Source organism: Anarrhichthys ocellatus, unplaced genomic scaffold, assembly GCF_004355925.1.
Source record: "Anarrhichthys ocellatus isolate YVR2014 unplaced genomic scaffold, GSC_Weel_1.0 scaffold19, whole genome shotgun sequence".
In the NCBI taxonomy this organism is placed as follows: domain Eukaryota; kingdom Metazoa; phylum Chordata; class Actinopteri; order Perciformes; family Anarhichadidae; genus Anarrhichthys; species Anarrhichthys ocellatus.
In genome coordinates, this window is record NW_022280049.1 from 6,811,080 (window position 1) to 6,817,079 (window position 6,000).

The following is a 6,000-nucleotide window of genomic DNA, read 5'->3' on the forward strand; positions in this document are numbered from 1 at the left end:
ATATACCAGTTAGGTAACAGCTCACATGACATGTTTCAGAGTTACTCTTTAGCTACATTTAGTGTTAGATGAGGTCAGAAGAAGGTGGGTCGAGTAGAACACTGTAGGTTAGGAGGTTATTGCCAAAGCAGTAAATCTGCGGTGCGTGGTGGGTTAAAGAGTGAGAAGCCAAGAAACGACTGCGGAAGAAAACAAAACGTACTCTCAGAGAGAGAGAGAGAGAGAAGACACGTTTGTGTGAGAGAGCATGTGTGAAAGGATTCTTACATGTGGAGAGAGAGAGAGAGAGAGAGAGAGAGAGAGAGAGAGAGAGAGAGAGCTGGACAGACAGGAGAACTGTTTATGCAAGCAATGCAAATAGGTCACTCAGTCGGAGTTAGAGACTTACAAGGAGGCAGAAGAAGTATTAGTGAAAGAGAGATGCAGGGAAAGAGCAGTGTCTCTTTCCCTTCCTGGCTCACTCTTTGTTTGTTGCTCTTCAGTGTATTACACTGCGGATTAGCAAGTTTAGCTCGCTGCAGTCTCCATGAGGACTCTTAAGGATTTGAAGGCCTACTTGTGCCAAACCCGGGTGCCTCTAAATATAGAGGCATAGAAGCTTTGATGAGACCATACAGTACATTTCTACCATAAGAACCTCTACTCAATGTCCAGCATGTATCCTTTAATGCAAGTGCTCAATATGGACTAGACTCATTCAACCACACACTGATATGAATTATCTATTGCAATGATTAGATTTGTATTTTTGAGTGAAATGTCTTGACGATTATTGGATGGATTAGGTCAGACATTTCTTAAAATTAATTCTAACAACTTCATTGATGCCCTAACTTTTCCTCTACGGGTCAAAATGTCAATTTTTGGTTTATGAAAATGACGGGAAAGAATAAGGCTGAATCTGGTGAGGAGGACCTGTTATCTGTCTCAAGCTGTAAATATGATGAACGTCCTCATCGATCGCACAGCTCAGCTGCAGGCTGCAGGCTCAAAGCAGCCAGTGTTGTCGTTGTTGCGTTAATTGAAATTCTCTGTCACAGTGGGCTATCAAATGGGCAGCTATAATGTCACTGGAAACAATGAATCCGACCTCACCCGGCCCAGGGTCACTCCAGTTCGTACGCAGAGGTCTGACCAAACCACAAAGCATGCAGGCTGTGGGTCTAATTTGCTGCTGTGTTTCCTGTGGAAGTCCAGCTCGTTCTCTGCTGCCAGAGAAATGACGTGTCCCAAAAAAACCTCACAGTGTAGCTTTAGTGTAGCTTTCATCTGACAATCTGACCGCTTTGTAGCTTTTAACGTCCTCTGCAGAGCGTTTTAGCGTCCTCCAGTTTTGTTTTTACGGCCAGTGTGTCACTGTTTTCATTCAGTCTCGCTGTTCTCAGCGTCTGTTTTTTGGGGGAAAAGCTCTGGAGAAACCCTCAATGTGTGCTGCCTGTCCAGCACCAGACAGCAGACAGACAAAGTTAGCGATTAGCTGGTGGACTATTTAGTGGAGCATTTAGCCACTAAAGAGCCACAGCATTCCCTTAGGACAGGGATTCCCAAAGTGTGGTGCGCCTGGGGGTGCGCGAGCTGCGTCTAAGGGGTGCGCGAGAGGAAAAATGTAATGGTGGTCTAATGGTGCAGTCCTGTCTCCTAAAAATTACGTTCCGCCAAAACTAAAATGCATTCTCAATTACGTTTGACCATAAACGTATTTTCTCCCTGATTACGTTTGTGTTTGACGTTACAAATACGTTTCTCATCAACATATCTTTGCCATACTCTAGTCTTTATTATTTTTCTGTGATCTGCCTCGCCTCTACCCCCGCCACCCACAAGTTGTTGCCCCGCGGCCTGTTCCGAGGGCTGACAGACCCGACGATGGGGTGCCTCACGGCGGGGGCGGCTGGAGACCTCGCGTCCGGCGCCAACGGGTGAGCGCCCGCCACTCGGAACCACAAAACCAATCCCGGATTTCACCCGGGGGACATTCTGGAGGTATTGTGGCCGGGTGATGTGCCTCGTTGCTGGGGAGGTATGGAGGTATATTTTATTTATTTGTATCCATCTAACCCTAACCATAACTTCCACTAGGAAGCCACGTCCCCACCCAAACCTAACCCTTAAGAGGGTCACGGTTACTCCCGGATTTTACACGCGGGCCTTTGTGGAGGTATTGTAGCCGCGTAATGTTCCTCGTTGCTCGGCCTGGATGAGCGCGTTTCTGCTGGAGACAGGCGGGGTGTTTTGGTAGTATTCTGACCGCGTAATAGGGAGAAGGAGAGGCGGTGGTGGAGAGGGAAAAAAATGTTAAAGTGTTAAAATGTTGATTAGAAACGTATTTGTAATAAGTCAAACACAAACGTAATCAGGGAGAAAATACGTTTTTGGTCAAACGTAATTGAGAATGCATTTTAGTTTTGGGGGAACGTAATTTTTAGGAGACAGTGCAGTGAGGCTCTGGGGCTAACAGCTGTCTGAAGCCCTCTTATTTACGTCGCCACCTGAACACCAAGCATGCCAGTGCAAGTCAAAAGCCCCTTACATTTTTTATATCGAAATTGGAGGAGTTACAAAACAGCCAAAACAACTGCAGCCTCTGCAGGGGGGGGGTTGGGGGTGCGTGAACCCGGTCGGGATGTAGAAGGGGGTGCGTGGCCTAAAAAGTTTGGGAATCGCTGCCTTAGGAGATGGCGGAGACCACAACAGAGCTATATAGGCGAGCAGAGCAGGTCAGGAACATGACTCCAGATGTTTGCTCACGCTGAAACAGTTTGCCAACACGTCAAACAGCTTCAACGGTGATGATATGCCAGTGTTATGTCTACAGTTTTTCGCTGCCCACAAAGTGTCCAGGATTGCGGGTGAATGCATGTTTGGCAAGTACAGTGGATGATTCATATTACCTGTTTAAAGTGAGTAAGCTGCACTGAAGCTGTTCTGCTGTTGTTTCCTGGTACAACATCTCATCACTGAACTGTAGCATATTGGTATAAAGTGACACCGTGTGGGAGAAATAAGCCTATTTGCTGGTTGCTCCTCTGGGCGGATGAGTGTCACATAACGTCTGACACAAATGCTACCAGACATGGGAGTGCTTTAGCATGAAATTGAATTATGGGAGCTGTAATTATACTTTCATCACTAAGAGGATTTCTTTTTTTCACAGCTAGATAAGTCGTGTTTTCGGTCTCCAAAAGTTTCTGTGATCTCTACTGATCGTAATGGCCTAAATCGACTTTAATGCCCCCCCACTTGTCTCCTCACCTGATTCCTGCCAAGTTGGTTAGTTATATAACCTGTAAATGAGAAGGTCAGCACCCAGCAGTCATCGCTATGGATACCTGGCACAGACACAGACACACACACACACACACACACACCGTACATCTTGGCTGGTCCAGTTTGGAGCAGCATGTGTGTGTGTGTGTGTGTGTGCGTGTGTGCGTGACAGTGCATGTACCAGAATTAGGGCAGCGGCGTTACCTAACTCACCAAGAAAACACACCTGGGGAGTTGCAGCGGCCCTCTCGCTTATTACAGCTTCCTGTACGACACACGCATTCACATGGACCATCAATCATACACACGCAAACATCGGCTCACGTTTGGCCACAATTCTGACCACAAACAGAGAGACAGCGAGATCCTTCTTGTGGCACTGGCACCTCTCTGGCACTCTGTGGCACTCAGCAGCACTCTGCGGCACTCTCTGTGGCACTCAGCGGCACTCTCTGTGGCACTCAGCGGCACTCTCTGTGGCACTTCAGCGGCAAGTGGCAAGCATCAGCTGTGGCAGGCGAGCGGTACTAGTTCGGCACCCGTCAAGAAGCGGCGGCGCTGAGGGAGCGGAGCCACATTTCCTGAGACGTTTCCTGAGAACACACATTGTTGCACATTGTTGTTACAGCAGGTCAGCTTCCGTAAATCAGTTTTATGATTTTAGTTGAGTCACCGGAGCCACCCGTTCTCTGTATGCATCCTTAGAGTAATTACGTTGTACTTTTTTGTTTCTCATTCATTTTATTTAAGTATGATTTTGCTGGTTTTGCAACAAAAGGGAACATAATACACTCTTTCCAAATTATTACTTTTACAGTCATTTACAACAATCGGCTAAAATAATGAAAATAAATCATCTGTTTTATTATCATTTAAAAGTATATATGTAAAAAAAAAAATTAAAAATTAAAACTAATAAAATGTCCAATCCAAAAATACATGTCTGAAAATATCTTCACTCTTCCTCTGCTTATATGTATATGTATGTCTGTAGGTGCCACAAGCTGCCAGAGGGTGCCTCAGGGTGCCAGAGGGTGTGCCAGAGAGTGCCGCAAGGTGCCAGAGAGTGCCGCAGGGTGCCAGAGAGTGCCGCAGGGTGCCAGAGAGTGCCACAAGGTGCCAGAGAGTGCCGCAGGGTGCCAGAGAGTGCCGCAGGGTGCCAGAGAGTGCCGCAGGGTGCCACAGGGTGCCAGAGAGTGCCGCAGGGTGCCAGAGAGTGCCAGAGAGTGCCGCAGGGTGCCAGAGAGTGCTACAGGGTGCCAGAGAGTGCCAGAGAGTGCTACATGGTGCCAGAGAGTGCCCGAGAGTGCCACAGGGTGCCAGACAGTGCCAGAGAGTGCTACATGGTGCCAGAGAGTGCCAGAGAGTGCCACAGGGTGCCAGAGAGTGCCGCAGGGTGCCACAGGGTGCCATAGAGTGCCACAGGGTGCCAGAGAGTGCCACAGGGTGCCAGAGAGTGCCAGAGAGTGCCGCAGGGTGCCAGAGAGTGCCAGAGAGTGCTACAGGGTGCCAGAGAGTGCCAGAGAGTGCTACATGGTGCCAGAGAGTGCCAGAGAGTGCTACATGGTGCCAGAGAGTGCCAGAGAGTGCCACAGGGTGCCAGAGAGTGCCGCAGGGTGCCACAGGGTGCCAGAGAGTGCCAGAGGGTGCCCCCCTGGTCAGTGTATGTTTTGATAGTCTGTTTTATGGTTTATTTGTTTTTTCTTTTGAAGAGCAACGCAAAGTAAAACAGGTAGTCCGGAAGTAAGAATATGTCAAAATAAAAGTGAAGGTAATAGAATGACCGTATGCAAGAAAATGGTAACCAGGGTAACACTAGAAGAAAAATAAATAAATATGAATAAATAAACGTGGGCTGATGGGAGTATGTTAACAATAGTTGACTACATGCGATTCAATATTAATTTATCCATGTACACAGCAAGAATCAAGTTTTCGATTAATCTGTGGATTGTTTGATGCAATACAGTTTGTAATATAGTTGTATTATGTATAGTGTATTATGTTCCCTTTTGTTGCAAAACCAGCAAAATCATACTTAAATAAAATGAATGAGAAACAAAAAAGTACAACGTAATTACTCTAAGGATGCATACAGAGAACGGGTGGCTCCGGTGACTCAACTAAAATCATAAAACTGATTTACGGAAGCTGACCTGCTGTAACAACAATGTGCAACAATGTGTGTTCTCAGGAAACGTCTCAGGAAATGTGGCTCCGCTCCCTCAGCGCCGCCGCTTCTTGACGGGTGCCGAACTAGTACCGCTCGCCTGCCACAGCTGATGCTTTCCGCTGAAGTGCCACAGAGTGCAGCTGAGTGCCACAGAGTGCCACAGAGGTGCCAGTGCCACAAGAAGGATCTCGGCCCTGCACCACAAACAAAGAAACACACACACACACACACACACACACACACACACACACACGCAAGGAGGAATTCACAAACACAGATGTGCGTACGTGTACATGCCAAGACTGTACAGTGAGTGTTCAAGACGGAGATGGCTGTAATAAGTCATCAGTTTTTAATAAGTCAGTGTCATTTATTGTGTAATAAATCCAAAATAGAGTCATCAGAAACAGCAGATCTGAAATCTGTTGTTTTAGAATTGTGAGAAGTGGGCTAATAAGTCTCATTAGAATGTTTTGGGTTGATTTGATTTATCGTCCGCCATCGTCTCAAAGCTTGAGACGCTTCAATGGAAGTGGCTTTAAATGAGCGCGTAAGGGTTC